Source organism: Nipponia nippon, unplaced genomic scaffold (assembly GCF_047370975.1).
Source record: "Nipponia nippon isolate SJK-2023a ecotype South Korea unplaced genomic scaffold, ASM4737097v1 scaffold_6, whole genome shotgun sequence".
In the NCBI taxonomy this organism is placed as follows: domain Eukaryota; kingdom Metazoa; phylum Chordata; class Aves; order Pelecaniformes; family Threskiornithidae; genus Nipponia; species Nipponia nippon.
In genome coordinates this window covers 26,497,497-26,515,501 of record NW_028262380.1, presented here as the reverse complement: position 1 = coordinate 26,515,501, position 18,005 = coordinate 26,497,497, and the positions used below count along the sequence as shown (strand labels likewise).

The 18,005-nt window shown below is 44.8% G+C and overlaps 1 protein-coding gene across 10 annotated transcripts in view; it reads left to right on the top strand.

The window, feature by feature from the left end:
- The window catches only part of RBM47 (RNA binding motif protein 47), an 86,511-nt gene that overhangs the window by 19,383 nt on the left and 49,123 nt on the right, over positions 1 to 18,005 (top strand). The window contains exon 1 of one of the 10 annotated variants that reach the window (XR_015699740.1): positions 17,235 to 17,323. The exons of the other annotated variants lie outside the window; for them this stretch is intronic. The gene's annotated coding sequence lies outside the window, so the exon portion shown is untranslated. Of the gene's footprint in view, positions 1 to 17,234; positions 17,324 to 18,005 lie in introns of those variants that run through there. 10 annotated transcript variants of the gene reach the window in all.

Sequence of the window (18,005 nt, the reverse complement as noted above, 5' to 3'; positions counted from 1 at the left end):
CAGCAGGAATGAGACTCAGACGCTTTCTCGGTTTAGTAGCAGACAATCCTTTCGATGAAAGTTTGGAGTTACGTTGTCCTTAGCCAGCTTTGGCACTGTTTGTATATACCTGTATACCCAATGGGCTAAGGTAGTAAACCTATAGAATAATAGAAAATACCTACATTTCCTTTACAAGAAGAACACTGGAGATCAAACAATTTTAATTAAAGCTGGTTTTGCCTTCTGTATGCAGAACAAAGTCTTCTCCTGTTACATGACAATATTGAATTCAAGGGAGACACTTCTTTCTACAGAGTATACCTGATTTAACTGTCATCTGAGACTTTTGTTTCACAGATTAATTTTGTTACCCACTCCTTTCACCCGCACACACTAGGGTAGCATTTCTAAGAATTAACAGCCACAACTTTGTTTCGCAGTTATGTCTAGTTTAACTAATCCTCTTAGCTTTTATGCCTTTACAAACAGGGATTTGTTTGGCTAAAAACTTTTAATTAGCCCAATCACATGGAGCAGGTATTTAACCACCCCAAGGCAAACCCATTTCAGCCATCAGAGGTGTCTCACCACCAGATTGGGAGAGCTAATTCTAGGAGCCCTTTCCTGCAGGCTGCAGAACTTGAATAACAGGGTCGGTGAGTGGCTGGCACCCAGTTTTTCTACATAAGTGGGCAGCATTCTTTAGTGGTAACTTGCCGGCTCCAAACGTTGTTTCATGATCCTTCGGTAGCCCCCCAGCCTCTGCTCTCCCTCCAAAGCAGCCCCCGCTGTTTGTGCTTGTACAAGTCAGTCCAGCTCTGAAAAGAGCTAAGGATCTTCTCGTGGGTTCGGTAGGACTGCTGAAGACCTGGCAGGTCACTGGAACAAACAAATACGTTAGCAGAATGAGCGAGGGTTCAATCTGCTGAACTTTTGCTCTTAGTAATTTGAATCCAGAAGAAAGGTTGCTCGAGCAGCATACGGGTCCTAACCCGGGAAGCCCGGGGTCACTGCTGCGGGGCAGGCGAGGCCAGGGGTGGGAATGCTGATGCCCATGGGACCTGTGCTCCTGCAAAGCGTGAAATCGAATTAGAAAAGGAGTGGCTGTCACAAAGCGGAAGAATGGACACCGGTGAAAAAGCAGGAGTGAACGCTTGTGTAATATGCTAAACATGTAATTATTAACTTGAGACTAGCTCTGCTGCTAGGGCCATGGCCGTGCAAAGCCCACCTGTGAGCGTACATCAGTGATTCTCCGGTCCAAGCTGCTTCTCCAGCAGTCTCTCGGCAGGGACCCTGTGGGGCTATGTCCACCATTTAGCACTGCCCCTCAGGCAGGCCTCTGGGGGAAACGAGCAATATTGTGATCAGCTGAGACTGGAGGGCAAGACTATGAGTGGTGGCTAGCAGGGATATCACTTCATTGCACTTTTCCAGCTGTAAAATCTTCCTCTGCTGTGTCTGTCACCATAGAGTTTTCAAAACACCTATGCCAGTAGGAGTGACACTGACCAAGTCACCCCCATCGAGGGTGCTGCCGTGGAGTTATTTTTGCCCTCTGTTCTCATCTTAAACTTGCTTTGGAACATCTCAAAACATAGTAGAAATAAATAAGTAAATAATTGAGAAATAATATCAGCATCTTCTCTTTAACTTTAAAGTTGCAGAGCAGTGAGCCCTCAGCACCTACCACTTTCAGCCCTGACTTTGCGACATACTCGGAGCTTGCCTAGACATCAGCTTTAACTGATTGCCAATTAACCTAAGGTATTTGATACATTTGTCCCCATGTTCTCCATGTATTCGCTCCTGGCTCCAGCTGCTCCTCTTCAGGATGCCAGTGCAAACTCTCAGAGCCGGGTGGCCCTGTCTCAGCAGGGGAGCAGATGCCTGGAAGGTCTGCCCAGCTAGCAGGGCACAACACCCTCTTGGGATGCCTTGGCACACACGGACCTGCGAGGAATACAGCTGGCCGAACCGTTTTACAGAGGTGGTTATGATGAGCTGCCCCTGCTGTAAACAAAAAAAATGCCCTCCCATCCAGTACAGGAGGAAAACCAGGTAGCCATATGGTGCACGTGCAAATGAAGGGTACCTGCTTTAAACCTATTTAGTCATGTTCTAGCTAGACATAAAATCAGTATTAAAGCAAATCATTCTGATGAATGGACGTAAAATCAATTGAAAGTATGTTGCCTGAACAAGACCTGCATGATCAGGAAGAATTTTCATTACAGACCACTTACTGAGAGAAGTTAAAATAGCAAAAACATGAAGTATTAGAAGTTGTTCCTTAGGAAGCCAGCTTTTAAAAAAATCTGCCATCTGAGGTCATCCTGAACTTTCAGCTTTCAGAGGGCAACTGAAAAGCTCACAGAGTCAGGTCAGTTGGGTTATTTAGCTCAGTAGCGTCACATGCAGACATTTGCAGAAAACAGTAAGTATATGAGTGCTCACAGTGTTGGTGATGTTCATATCATTAAAAAGTCCACTTTCTGGCTGGCTCTTACAGCTAACTGAAATTAAAACATGAGGCAAAAGAAAATCTGGCAGAATGATGTGATGGAGGGGAGACGTGATGTCAGGCAGTATAACTAAAAGCTAGCAAGTACATCTAAATAATGAGGGGATCTTAGCTTTAATAGCCCAAGTGTAGTACAGCAAATAAAGCAAAATCTTCTACTTCATGGAGTACCACGAGCCCGTGAAACTGGTATCTTTGGAAAAATTATCAAGTAGATGGGGTACCTGAGAGCTGTGCAACAAAGCTGCAGAGGCTCCGTAAAATCAATATCCAAGGAGAAAATAATACACAATATTCATGAGAAGTAGACTGAAGTGGAGACTGGATCAAGATAGAACCCTATTTTTTCCAAATGTCCATTCAATTTTAGGAACATACATGCTTTATTTTAGTAATCTGAGTTCCCTGAATGAGCACTGCTGCAGGGCAGGTCTGCCTGCAGATGTGCCCGTGGTCAGGCAACTGTAGGTGGCTAGGACACCAATTACCAAGGCAGGAGGGTGGGTTTCTACGTGTCTTGCTAGAGCATGGACACACTGGCAATTAAATATTTGGGATCATTGGCTCACACCAAGCTTTGCATGAATGTTACATTCAGCATGTTCAATGTCCAACCAGTGAGTGTGGGGTGAAGTTTTGTAGTGGGGATGTGCAGAGAGCATGGACAACAAGAACAGTTTAGTAAATTCCTCAATCCCTTGGAAACAAGCAGCCAAAACATATGCATGATACTCAGCTTCTGTCTGAGTGGGCTCAGGCAAAGAGACCACTGTGGAGGTCTTTTTGATTCAGGTCTATAAAATCCTGGGTGGTGTGGAGAGGGTGTGGGGGGGTGGACTGCTCACTGTCTTTTCCAATGCAAGAGGTAGCAGCTGTTAAACAAAGCTGTAGAAGCCATTTTCAGAACAAAACGCGTTATTTCTTCATGCAGCAAATACTAGATCTGTGAAACTCTTTGCCAAAGGGTATGATAATTGCAGAAGTTTTTGCAGGCGTTCAAGGGAGGACTGGGCAAGTACTTGGAAGAGAGGTCCACCACTGGGCAAACTACATCAGGCTCAAGGAGTGCCCTGAGCTGAAAGTGGTTGGAGGCTGGAAGAGGACTTGCAGGAAAGATCGCATATGCTTGCCCTGCTCTTGCTCTTCTGTAGGGCTCAGTTTGTGGTCACTGCTGCAGACAGATTACTGTGCTACATTGGCCCCAAAAATCTGAAATAATAACACTGTTCTTAATGTTTTTATTTGGATGATGAACAGTTTTTGTGCTGATTTTCTGATGTGTAGATGAGTGCAAGGTGCTCTGTGTTCCCATCCGTGCCGAGCTGGAGGGGAGAGCACTGCAGGGAGCAGTGGTACCACAGTACCTGTGGGGAAGCAGGTCGCTCCCTCAGCTATACCATGGCTATAGGTACCAGATGCAGAGGAAGACAGTAGGGCTCAGTGGCAGGAGCATTGCACGATGGTGTATGTTGGCTGGGGGTCCAGTAAAATGCAGGCTAAGCTCTTTGAAGCCATGCTACCTACATGTGCCGTAGTGTTCTCAGTTATTTATGCTAGGAAGGTTTTTTAATCCTGTTAAACTAGCCTGACAAGATTGACTTAGCCGAGAGCACCTTCTTCTTTGTGTCCCCTGCCCCCTTTTGTCCCTCTTTCTGTGCATAGGAAGACTCAGAATTGAGCTCTGTGCTTTCCTTTATGCAACTAAAATAATTTTTGCAAAGTTTCTACATTAAAAAATTACTCCCAATTCTTCCTTTATCCTCTAAATAAGTAAAACACCCTTCACAGCAAAGCAGTGAAACTTGTATTGCCCTTGTGCTTGAGAACATATAGCAGGAAACATCATACTCAGTAGTTTAAATTAACTTGCTTATCTTCAGGCCACCAGAAAAAAAAGCATTATTTATCCCCCTCTTTTATTCTCCAGCAATGATAAGCACTTTGTTAAAGCATATTACATCAGTGCAATTCCATTGCCTTAAAGCCTGAAGCTGTGGGGAGGGGAGACTCTGCCCGGCTGATTCTGGCCCACTGTGTTTTGTAGGTTTATAATCTGAGTGCCAATGTGGCACAGTACAAGCAATATATGTTATGAAATCAGAAAAAAATCACTCTGATATACCTATTGCTTACGAATTTTAAAAAAATTATTTAAAGGAACAATTTTTAAAACTTTTTACAATAATAAATAATTTTTAGAAAGCAACCACAGTGATACTGCAGATTTTGTGCACAGATACATGCACAAAAGCATGAGAATTGTGCCAAATGTGTGCACAAACACATGTCGTCGTAAGCTGTGAGTTTCCTTTCTGTGGCTGCAGGGAGTCAGGGAATGTTTTCATACAGACTGTTTTGGAGGTGTATACATATCTGTACTGCCTGGGATACAGGCTTTTATAAAAAGTTTTATAAACGGTTTCTGCATTTTTTAAGTTGTGTTAACTGCTATAGCATTTTTAGTTTTTGTCTCAGAGGGGAAAAAGCAACTTATTCCTGGTATTAGTCACATTGCTTAAAGCTCTGCTGTAAAGCCCTCAGATGATAAGCACAGTATAAGAACATATCTGAAATAGTACAGCTACCTTGACTGTAGTGGAATTATGCTAATTTGCTTTAACGAAGAATGCAGATTCGTTAGGTTAAAAGAAGTTGTCTCAAATCATAACCTGATATCCCAGACAACTCGGTGGATTCTGACTGATACGTTAATTTGCATGACTGAGCACTGTATCGTTTTTCTTTAGGTTAGAAATGCAGGCATTTAACTTGGATATTGCTTCTACATCTTAGTCACAAGGCAAAAAAGACCTTGGAGACACAGGTTTCTAAAGGAATGTCACCAATAATATGAAACGGGCAATTGCTGTAGTCCCACCATTTCCTTCTTCACTCAACTGGAATGAAAGCAGTAGAAAATTTAATTTCTAGAAATCTGTTTCCCAGGGATATGCGTTTTTAACGAGGCTGTGCAGAATTCCTTTCACCTTCTCTGGAACATCATTTATCTTCTTTCCTTCCTTGCATATAGTACTTCATGTGGGCCTACAGATGGCAAGGGAGGGATTTTAGCAGAATTAAGGCAATACAACCGCTTAGCCTCCATTTCCAGTTACAGTGTGGAAGGAGCAGAGCTTCCAGGACTGAATAGACGTGTTGGCTTGTCCTGTACGGCACCCAAGGGATGCTAACCAAGGGTACAGGACACATTAGACGCTTTGCTCACTAGAAATAAATTCCCTCAGGATACCCACCAGCTGCTCTGCTGGCTGCAGAAGCCCAGAAGCTTGCAGAGCTCCTGATAGCCAGCAGCATCATGAGTAGCACAGGGATGGAGGGAGCTTGTTTAAACAGCAGCAATTCCTTGGTACAGCTCTGGGAATTTAAATCCATCTCTCTGTCCTTTCTTCTCCTCAGAGATACAGTAGCATGGGTGGGAGATCTGCATGCCAAAGGAGCTGCGAGCTACCACTTTCTTTTCTGTTCCTTAACAAAGGATGCAATCAGCAAGATGCTAACACCCAAAACATTGACTAACACGCCAATGAAAATGAAGTTTCAGCAAGTGTTAATCCATGTGCCATTTTTTGCAAAGGATCACTGCAGGCTCTGCCACACAGTCCGCAGACTGATTCATAGCCTGGAATTTCAGGCTCACACATGGTGTGATCCCAGGGACTTATATTCATCACCGCCTGGTGCACATTTTTTGTGGGCTTAGCACTGTAAGAAAATGTTGATTGACACTGATGATTTACTTAACCATAAGCAAATGAAATTGTATTCAACCTGTCAATAAAGTGGCATTAGCCAAGAACTAGAAATGGGCTCAGTAACTGGGATTTAATCAATAAGTGAACTGTGGCATCCATCGTAATAGCATCTAAGTGTCAAATGTGCACGTGAAGAATAGCAGCAAATCCAAAAGGTGCAATTTTTCTTCCTTCTGTGCTTGTATTTGTTTATTTGTACTGGCTGAGTTGCCCTCACTTGTTTGTGTCTAGGAGTGACATTGTTCCAACATGCCGTTGCCTTCGTTCCTGAGAGAAGCCTGGCGTGAAGAAACATCTTACCTTTCCCCTAAATGTGTTGGGGTTACGGCTCAGCCCGGCTGGGGCAGTGGGGCGCTCCCCAGCTGCCTGCCGCTCTCCCGGCATCCTCCCGGCCACGCTGGAAGTGAATGCCAGGGCAGGGGGAGGACTGCAGGAGATCCGCCCTGGTGGCAGGCTCTCAAGTCCGGCTCTTGAACCGGTGCCCCAAACCAGAAATGAGCTTGCAGAGAGGAATGAGGCTGGTCGGAGGTGGTGCCGGCTGGTAGGGCAGGCTTTCACCGGCTGCGTGCTGTAGCTCTACAAAAGACACTGCAATAGCACTTCTTACCTTGGCTCAGACAAACCTGGTGTCTAGCAGGACATAAATGATTAGTTTTAGTGAAGCAAATATAAGTGGCAAATAGGAAATTTGCCGACACAGTCTTGGCTGGCCCCAAACCAAACACAGGAGAGATGTTGCTCTTTGTTGTGTTGGACCTGTTCTCATCCTCCGCAGTTCTTCACTTTCGAGCAGTCATGTCTCCCTGCATCCAACCTGAGCAATGGGTGAGGATATGGAAACGCTATTCGTGATCTAGAACCTTTTTTTTTTATTTTAATAATGAAATAGATGAGAGCTTTCTGACTTTTCCTAGGATGAATGATGCTTGCTGCTGGTACTTTAGTAAGAAGAAAATCTTTAAAAGTGCCCAAGACGCTCAGTTTCCCAAGCATAACCTTCCCTACATTTTCAATGAGTAGCTCGCTAACACGTGAGATCAGATAAATGCGTTCTATCATCTCTCAAAATGCTCCCAGTAACCTCAATGAAACCCAGTATTTTTTTTAATTTCTAACTTTAATCATTTCACACTGTGTGCTCCTTCAGAGCTGACTGCATATCAAAAGAGGTGAAAACACTATGTGAAAATACTTCAGCAAGTGAGCTGGGATTCCTTCAAGGGAAAGGCTGTGCAAGTGTAAGCCATTAATAGTATTTAAAAGCCCACAAGTATGTAACTGTAATATGAAATACTGACTATCACTGCACAATACTTCAGGATTAATTCCAAAATACCAATCAAGTTTGGGTTTAGATTCAGGCGATAAGTTGCGAAAGAAAAATAAAAGTAAAATCAGTCATGAAAAAATCCTGTTTTCAGGTTTGCAATACCATTCTCACACTTCTCAACATTGCCAGGTTTGTTTGGGTTTGGAATTATTAGTGTGGGGTGACTGCTAGATAGCCACCTAGCAATCTTTCCTAAGGCATCTTTTAAGACCTTTCTCATGATCTGGTGATACTTGGAGTGCTGGTAATCATTACAATATGATTTGTCATCTCTCTTCACAATGGTCTGTAACATCCATTTAGTTCTCTGAATGTATGTTATCAGAACAACGGTTTCCATACATCTCTTCCTCCAGGTATAAGAAACCAAAAAAAATCTAGCTGTCCATGACTGACATGCAGTACCACAAAAATGACCCAGCTAGGAGTGCACAACACAGGCAAAGCTTCAATGCTCTGAAAAATATAACCACATATCCACATGGAATAAACAGAGCTGTATTGAATCAAATGCGTCCTTTCATTGCAGGTGTTGAAATCCTTACTGTTTAGGGGACCTTTCTGAATCCACAAAGCCAAAGATCTGGCTCTAGTACAGATGCAGCTCAACTCAAATGCAAACTGTTGTCCTCAGAGGGGCTAGGTTCTAACAAAGGAGAAGTCTTGCAAGCACAAGCTGGTCCTGAGAGTCCCTCCATCTTGTGCAAGGGTTAGTGAGAGCAAACTGTGTAATTTCAGTTTTAACATAAATCAAATCCAAGCCTCAAATCTGAAGTCTAGCCTGCAGGTAAGCCAGACTGAGACACAGCTAACCACAAATAGCTGCACCTGTGCTGAAAAATAGACAGCACTTTTTTCAGTGCAATATACATATCCAACGGCTCCCAATTTCATAGTAATGAGCAGAGCAGGGTTCTGTGTGTCAGCTAACAAAATAGTGTCTGTGTAAGCTAAAAGGTTGCAACGTGAATTTTGCAGAATTTGGTGAAAGGTTTTTGGATTCTAAAAACATGCGTAGGAGCAAGATGGATTTTATAACTTGGGAGTTTGAATCAGGATTTTCTCACTAGCCATGCTGCAAGCCTCAGGACAGCCGGATTGCAGATCGTTTGGTGCACAGTTTGCAATTTACCACTGATCTCAGAAGATGCATCAATGTGCTTGCCAGAGCAGGCATTACAGATTTCCTCTTAAATCATTCCTTTGCATGGAAAAACAGATCCACTTTGAGTGTTAACAGAAGATCTAAAAAATAGAAATACCATAAAACTACTCTGGGAAACTGCTACACTGGGAAAATGCTGCAGTTTTCTGGTACAGAACATTGTGTTATTCAGGTCTTCAGCTTTCGTACAATAGGCAGGAACACTACAAGCATAAAGTATTACTGGCTGTGTGTGCATAGGAGTAAATGATATCTGGTTTTAGTCCTTACATAGGAAAAAACAAGTTTAGCAACATATTTTGTTTGCACATGAGAGGTAGCTACTGTAGAGAGGGTATTGCTGGTTCTCCTAGGCTCCTTTTATGTGGAGATTTTTAATAAGTAAGAAAAATCTCCTTGGGGTGATTTTTATCATGAACAGGAAAAAGGTTCTTTTTTTAATTTTTCTTTCTGAACCATTACCCCTCCAGTTTCCACTCTTTCTTTCACCCTTGCCCCAGGACCAGCTCCACCACACAAGTAATTTTGGCCGAAATCTCCCTGTTTTTCTGCGGTTGGGCTCCTTTGCACTGTCACCTCTGGCTCCTTTCCTCTTCTCTCTAGGTGGACTCCATCTCTTTCACCATTGTGCCAGTGTGACTTCCAGCACCCAGTAAAGTGGTGCCAAATGCCTTGGTTGAAAGCAGATGACCCACTAATTCTTCCTTCACCCAGGGACTAGCTGTCCTTTTGGACATGTCCGTTCAGTACACTATTATTTTACCTGACACATTCACATTTCTTTAGAGCCAGCATTTGTAAATTCTGTATTTACTGCTTCCTCTTTCCAATTCAACCCTCATTTTCTCCTTGTAGACCATACATTGTCTCCTTTCTCACAAGCATTACTATGTCTCATTAGTTGTCTATCCAAAACACCTTACCTCACCCCAGCAGCTGGGTTGCCCAATCATATTTTTTCTTTCCCTTCAGAAATTATGGATTTCCTCTCATCCCTTCTGTGCGCAAGATGCCTTCCAGCTGTACCCCACCTTCCTTTCCAGCGATCGCCTGCCCTGTAAGCAGTTCACAACTCCTGTTCCTCCTGAAACACTCCTGTTAATCTCTGTGATTCTCTATTAACTTCCTTCCAGACAATTATCAAGTCCCTGACTCCATCCTAAGCACCCTCAATCTTCCTCACATTTTTGTGGTTGCCTGTCTAGCTCCAGCCATGTCTTAGCTACGCTGCTACCTCTACGCACCCTCCTCCCTTCAAGCTGTTTCTGTTTCAGGAGGCCTCCCTTCACCTTGGGGTTCCCCCAAAAGAGAGGAGCAAGAGGCAGCCAGACACCTCTTATGGGAAGACAATAGGAAAACCAGAAAGCAAGAGGTCCGCTGCGTGGATCAGACCTTCATCCCACTCATCTATGAATGTTTCTTGTGCCTTGAATTTGATGATGAGGTGGACGTGCTGTAAAAGGCATCTGTGTGCTGAAGCTGGGGGATGTTTTTGGTTGCATGGAGATAATTAAGCAGTAAATAATAGCTTCCAAATATTTAAGTACAATCCTCAGGAACTGGCCTCACAGAGATCTGTATCAATATCTCCACTGAGATTCTCAGCAAAGCAAATAAGAACAAAAAATATTTCATTCATCTACTTGGCAGTATCTGCTGGAAAGGCTGATTCAGTCCCGGCTTTTCCATTCAGCTATAAAATCTCTATATGTACTATCTTCTTAAGCATTATTTTAAAATAGAAACATTACTTATCTCCTGGGGTTCATTCAAAGCAACGGGCTGCACTTGCAGAGTCTGATGAAGATGTTTCATGTCATCATATGTTAGGCACTGAATTTGATGGCAAATATTTGCCCAAATTTAACATAAGGCACTAAGGACAGTGCTGAGAAGACTGCTCATTGCTAAAATGGCTACAGACTAGTTTCAGTTCCACTGTTAAAGCCCAAGAAAGTAGAATTAAGGCATTGTTATCAACACGTTTATTCTCTTTTATTAGAAATTCTTACTTTTTACAGCTCCGCATACCCAGCTGGATCTGCCAAAGCATTTTAAAATCTAATGTGTCTTGACAGAAAGAGAAATAATAGATAAATAGACATATAGAGATAAGCAGACAGCCCATAGATTTTGATACAAGTACTCTCCTGTATAAAATAAACAGTTCTAGAAAAAAAAAGTCACATACCAAGCTGTGGCTTATAATTATTTAATTCATATGCATAATATGTGTATTTAACCAAGTAATTAAAAATGTCATAACTGAAATGTAAGTGGGAGACATCTCTCTTGCTAGTAGTACCCCTTTAAAGGAGAAAATCAGTAAAAACACTATATTGATATTAGGGTTGTTTAATTTTTCAAACTTTTACATTTTGTAAGCAACTGTCAGAGAAACCTATAAATACTTTAGCCCTGAAACACTTTTTTCTACCTGTCCTTCGCGTCTGGCAGCACATTTGTGTGGCAAATGGCACGCACTGTGAGGCACTCCTTGCGGACCCGGCCCAGCTGCTGCAGGTGGCTTGGCGCTTGGGAAGCCCGATGCCCTGGGTTGGCATTTGCAGTGCTTGAGCATGGTCTGAGAGGTAGCAGCTGCCACACCAACCTCCCTGGGAAAGGGGCTGATTTATAAAATCACTCCACTCTCTGCAACTCCTCCTGTGACACCTGTGCCCAGGTAATCTATAAGGCTCTGTTTTCAGCTGGGGCTTATTTTGGTGCCTAGCTGAGAGGCGGGTTCTTCTAAAAATATGGTTCAATGCACTCTGGTTTTCCCACTGAAGTAGTAATAATTTTCCACTGCAGCTGAGAAGCTCTCCAGCTTTGCCAGGGTACCTTTCTGTCGCGCTCCCCAATGCATTACGGACACTGTTATGTGCACCCAGCACCACCCCGATGGTGGGCCAGAGCAGATGTGCCTGCCAGGCACTCCCAGTGCCACGAGTGCTCCTCAGGGCATCTCCCCCCGGACCACTGCCAACCTGCCTGTTTGCTCCTCTGCTCCCAGTCTGCACAGGTGGACACGAGGGACCAGGGACGCAATGGGGACATTGTTCAAGCAGCCAAACCACACAGACCCCTCAACTGCCCAGTAAGGATCCTTACTAAACCAGCACCATCGAAGTCCAAGCCTGAGATTTTCCCTGTTCGGTAATTGCTGCATCAGGGAAATCCCAGAAGCAGCTTAGCTGAGGGACTTTTGCACTAAAACCAAACCCATGGGGAATGCACATCTGTGATTTTAAACCATAGCGTTTCCAATGCGATCCTTTCCTAAGCGTGACTGTGGGTGGCATCATGCAATGCAGCAATACATGTAAAAGCGGTTGAACAGCTACGAAGAAGGGAATATTTTGAAATATTTGTCTGCAGTGTGAGGTTGCTAAATCACTAGCATAGTGTGGTCATACAAAACACAGATAAAGTAAAAATAGGAAGTTCTCCCTGAAAGCTTTGGATGATAAGGTTTTCAAATACTATTTTTGCAAAAACCTGTAAATAAGGGAGTGAACAAGAAAGGTGGGATGGGGTGGTTTGTTTTTTCAATAAAGTCACTTTTTTTTAGGGAGTTTTCTAGCCTGGCATTGTATGATTTTGTACCAGTGTTGTCCGTTCTTTGCTAACCTGGTGTTTAACAAATCAGCTCTACAGAAACTGCTTGCAAATATTCTTTCCCATCAACGTTCAGTTTCTCTGTGAATCGTGAGCAAGTTTTCCTACATATCTCATGTATTTTGCAAGGTCTATTCCCTCCAAGGGAATAGTGATGACTGAACTGCTGCCCAGTGAAACCACTAGCAAAACAGCTCTGGGATCAGCTAGCAGAAGCAATAGCAATTGTAAATAGTTCCCTTGCTATCTCTTTCCTCTTAGCATCTGGAGGAGTACCTTGTCTGTCCAGTGCTGAGGACTCATTCTGCAGTAGATGGAGATCTACAGGGCATTTTGCTCTGAAAACTCAGCGCAAGATACTAAATTATGGACCAAAGGGCTGAGTAGGTATGGCAGGGCTGTAGCTCTTACACTGCTGGCATGGCCAGCTACGATTTCCGAGAGCCCAGACACCCAGCCAAAGCCACAGCTGGAGAGGTGTCCTCATGTGTGCCACCTTCAGGCCACTGCTGAAGAGCCCTCTCAATTCACGCTTCACATCTCTGCTATTTTTCCTGTACGATAAAGATCTTCCACAGCTCACAGCGATTATTTTTCCCCTCCCACCTGTTTCTTTTGCAGCAGGTAGTTGCTAGTCCTTCTGCTCCAGAGGAGGGGACGTAGCTCCAGTCGGAGGCGATCAGTGCTGTTCCAGTATTTCCTGGGGAGGTGGTTTCGACACACTCCTTAGGGATGGGTCTGAACATATTCCTGACAGCGCTGTGTGCTCAGACACAGGAGGTTCTTTACTGGGAATATGAAGTTTTCAAAGCCTCTGCAGTAGCCCCCCGTGCTGTTTTCCAAAGGAAGTGTTGCCATGCAGGATGAAATACAAATGCATCTGTTGAAAGAGAACTGGAACAAAATTAAACCCCGCTTAAGATTCACAGAAATTTCCCCTTCTGTTACCTGATCCCCACGTTTTAGCTTTGTTGTTTGATCTATTTATTGTTAGGGCTGCTAACATTTTGTAAGTAAATTGGTGTTTCATTGAAAGTGCTTTGCCCAAAAGCCTGTGAATTTTAGGTGCTTTTTCACTTTTAACATCCGTATCTTTTACTTTACTTGCTCCCAAGCCAGCCTGAAGTTATACAGTGTCTGTACTAAATTAATGTTTGAGTTTACAGCCTGCGTGCTGTACAACCAAGCACCTCCTCCATTTGCAGTAAGTAAATATGCGAGTGTTACGTTGCCCTTGAAACCTGTGCTCTGTGACAAAGGTTGCACGCTGAGAAGAGGCTGAAACGCCAAGTTTCCGTGGGTCACAGTCTCTCCTGTCAGCGGGGCATTAATCAGAAACCCACCCCTGGTTATCTGAGAAAGCGGAACTTTGGACCAGGTGACACAGGGGCAGACATGGCCTCCTGAGAAGCACCTGCCTCTCTCTGAGCCCTCGGTTGTGAAAACCTCATCTCTGAGAGCGGAAAATAAGGAGAAGCATGTTAAACTCGGGTTGGCAAGAAGCCGACCACGCTCGTTTCAGGAACACGGGCAATGATACCTGCAGAGCTGACTGCAGGCGTGGTACTGTCTTGCTGCGTGACCTTTGGGAAATTACTTTATCTCAGCCTACCCCAGCCTGTTGAAGAGCCAAAGGCATCAACGCTTCAGGGAAATGCCTCACAACAGTACTTAATCCAGTCATTCATGTTCGCAACTTGCTTTCAGGTGTAACACCCTATAAAAATTACTACTGCTCTCACTTTCCTACAAAGAAAGGTGAAAGTCACTGGTTTTGGAAGATTTTCATTTAAAGGTTAATCTCTGAAAATCAGAAAAAAGGTTACATAAGCTTGTGTGAATGAAAGACTGAGTTTTCACAAGATGGTAGCTATACAGAGGTATGTAGTGAAGATAATTTTTTTTCTTATTGCTTGTGCAACAATGAAAAAAAATGCTTGGTTTCTCTTGCATTATATCAGCTTATCTACAAGGGCAGATTTAGTGGGAGGACCCATCAGATTGTCCACTGTTCTATTTGTCCAGGGTGACATGATACAACTTCATCTGTACTACAGTAGTGCCATCATTTTTCTGTGATAGCTACACCTGGCAGCTGATAACTGAGTTTCTCTGGAGCCCTTTGGCCTCAGTGGGTCAATACTACACATAATTTGACTGTCTTAGGCCTGTACCATGCTAACATGCATCGCAGAAGTATTAGCACTGTGGAAAAGTGAGTATTTGTACAACCTTCCCATAACAGGCAGTGACCTTGTCTACACTGCCAGGCAAACTAAATTTGAACTGGCTCCATAACTCGAGTACCAGCGTGCCACTCTTCCACTTCCAGATCTCACCACTGCAGCCTCAGTTTCCAACCTTGCCGGAGACCAGACCAGCAGTGTCACAACATGAAACGTGGCAGTGATAAAATCTAGATCTGATCTAGATGGGTGGGCAGCGCTCCTCCAGTCTTCTGCTGAAACACTGCTGCAACCAGGAAACACCAGGTTGCCAAAAGCAGACCTTTTCGCAGAAACATGATCTCTTCCCCCCAGGTTTTGTTGGGAAGAGATATGCTGAGACATCTTGAGTAGAGTCCTTATCCAAGCAGGAAAGAGAAACAGCATGGCTGGACCTCCCCCCTTGCCCACCTAGTCCACCTCTCTGGGAGCAGCTCTTGATACCAGGTGGAGCAAGACTGCTATGAGCAGTTCCTGCTCCCCAGAGCTGGTTAGGCAAGGTCTTAAGTGCAGATAAGCTCTTTCAGATAATACCCCTCTTTCTGCCTGGGGATCTCAGAGGTGATAGCCGCAGCTAAGACTCCAAGCAGCTCTGTGGAATAGCAGGTTGTTATTATTTCCACTTACAGCTGGGGGATCAGCAAGGCACCGAGAGGCTACCATGATGTGGCAAGTGTCCTTCTGCAAGCCTGAGAAGCTGGCAGAAGAAGATGGGTCTCTCCCTCCCCTGTGTGTTTGTCACAACGCTCTTCTTCACAGGCTGGGAGCAGATGCTGTAAAGCAGCTGTGAGGGTTTTTTATCTAGTGGGAATACAAGTTGACGGTTGGGAATTAATAAGGCTTATGCAAAAGACATTGCCAGGCATTGCAGGTTGTCCTATAGCAGCAGGATTGTGTCTAGCAGCTGTAGGGAAGTCCATATGCCTTCTCTGCTCATGCCAAGAGCCTGTCCTACTAGGGAGTCACAGGCTGCCACCATGGTGGCCTTAAGTACCAAATGTGTGAGAGATTCCCCTTCTGCCTCTCCTTTTCCAGGCAAAAGGGGAGGGGAGGGGAGTGCAGGCCGGCAGGAGGGAACACCACACCTGAAAGCACCCGCAGCAAATGGTGGCACCTTGGAGAGCTGAGCAGGGTGCACTGGGCATGCAGCACAGGCTGCAGCCACAGAGCTTGTGTTGCCGCAGCAGCTGGCCACACATCAGCCCCTGTGGGCTTGCCCTGGGCTCTGAGGAAGCCCCCTGAGGAGTCCTGGCTCAGGGAAGGCACTCCTGCTTTCAGTAACATATCTGTTCGAGTCCAGCCACAGCCTGTTGCTGCACCGACAAACAGTGTCACACGTGCATGCTGGATGGTGACCTGGACACAGCTGTGCCCCTGGCCACCCGTGAGTACACTGTAGTATGCCCAGCGGGCAGAGAAAGCCTCTCCAATCTGACCAGACTCGGCTGGTGTCCCTCAGCCCAGCATCACTGAGCGTGGACAGCCCCATCCCTGTGTGAGGCCATACAAGATCCAGATCAACAGCAAACCCAGCACATGGACATGCTCCTTGTTGCACTATGTGGCAGGTTTTAGTAACTAATCTGACTAGCTAGAGCAGCCGGTGATGTAGATTTTCTCCTTAAACACGTGCATTAAAATACACACTGCTCAAGTCAGGGATTCTAGATTAGACAAAATTAATCACTGTCTCCCAAACCAGGACTGAAAGGCCATGACAGACAAGGCAGTATCACAAAACCAGGACACAGAATGTAGCCTAGATTTTCCTGTTGCTGCTCCGTGAGCACACATCTCTGAACCAGGTCCAGAAAGGGTCTCCCAGGTTGGGAGCAGCCACTGAGTCCCAGCCTCCGAGTCCTTCCCAAGCTCGGCAGCTGTCCTCTCCTCCTCGGGGAGCGGCGGTGGCACCTTGTCAGCGCCGCGCTCGGTTGCCAGCCTGTTTTGGCTGCCCTCTGCTTGTAATTGTTAACTTGCTGGGAATGGAGAAACTCTGGCTAGCCCAGGTAGAGCTTTAACTCTGAGGCACTCCCAAGAAGCCAAGACGCAGGAGCACAGCCTCTACCTGCAAGGTAAACCGTCGCAGGTAGCCTTGGCCATTTCTTTCCCCCATCTTTGTGTTTAGGCTCCCTTTGCGTTATTCTATCATGCTGTTTCAGGTCTTTTTGTTGTCATTTTGGTTTTTATCTGTCATTTGAATGACGGCTTTCTTACACCAAAGATTTATTTGGAAATTTATGTACTCCCATAAATTAAGCATTCCCTCTCAGCTTTCAGCCAGGCACGCCTAGGCTTGCACACAGCCTTAGAACAATACGGAGAAAGGTTATCATGACTTACCTGCCACAAATTATCTATTAATAGCATCGTTTATGTAGCTTTTTTTTTTCCCTTCATGGCATGCTTTCCCTAAATCCCCCTCTTAGCAGGTTTCCTCTTTTTTTTGTGCTTTGTTTTCCCTGTGGAGGACAGGGCGGGAAGAAGAGGGGTAACCTTTTCGGCACTGGCTCTGCCCCCGTGGCCCCGGCGCTGCCTTCCCCACAGGGTGTTTGCAGGGAGGGTGGGACAGCGAGCTGCTCACAGCCTGGTAAAACATTGACCCGCGCAGGCAGCCGTGGCCGCGGAGGCACTGGGCTGCCCGGCGAGGCAGACAGCGAGAGTACGGCGGCAGCCAGCACCCACGGGAGCACACCATCATCTCCCCAGGTACCGTTTTCCACTTCCATTTTCCTAGCTTTGAGACGCAGAAGGGCAGGGGCAGAAGAGTGCTTGGTTATAAGGTTTGCCAATGATTCACTCCCTAGACGTTAGAAGAGGAGTTAGCATTGTTATTTTGCAGTTTGCTTGCGTCAACTGTAGTTGACTGCGTGGTGTCATCTAAAGCATGGGTTGATTAACCCATGCTTGATTAGCTAGTTGTTTTAATTTTGGTGTATCGTAATTAAAAAAACCAACCAAACAAAATTAATGCACTGTTGCATTTGAAAACTTCAGGGTTTTCTAATAAAACTCAAAACAGCTGGCTTCCGCTCATCTTCTAACTGAAGAGTAGAAACAGGAGTCACAGTTTCTAATGAAAATGTGCAATCTAATTGCAACAGGGATGTGGGTAGTGACTCATGCTGAAAAATACTTGCTGATTTTTGAACGAGCTTTGCAAAAATAGGCAAAATGACCAATTTTTTTCAATATTTTTTCCATGTTCCAAGGCCGTAGACACAGAAAAGAAAATCAGGGTTTAAGTTCCTAGTATGCGTATGCCACTGAGAGAGGTGAAGCTGAATAAATTCAAGTAATTGTTTTGAGTTTGCTCAATGACTGAAAGTTTCTACCACACCGTGGAAGCTGACTTGTTCATGCAGGAACCATCCTCCATGTGTGCTTTGCT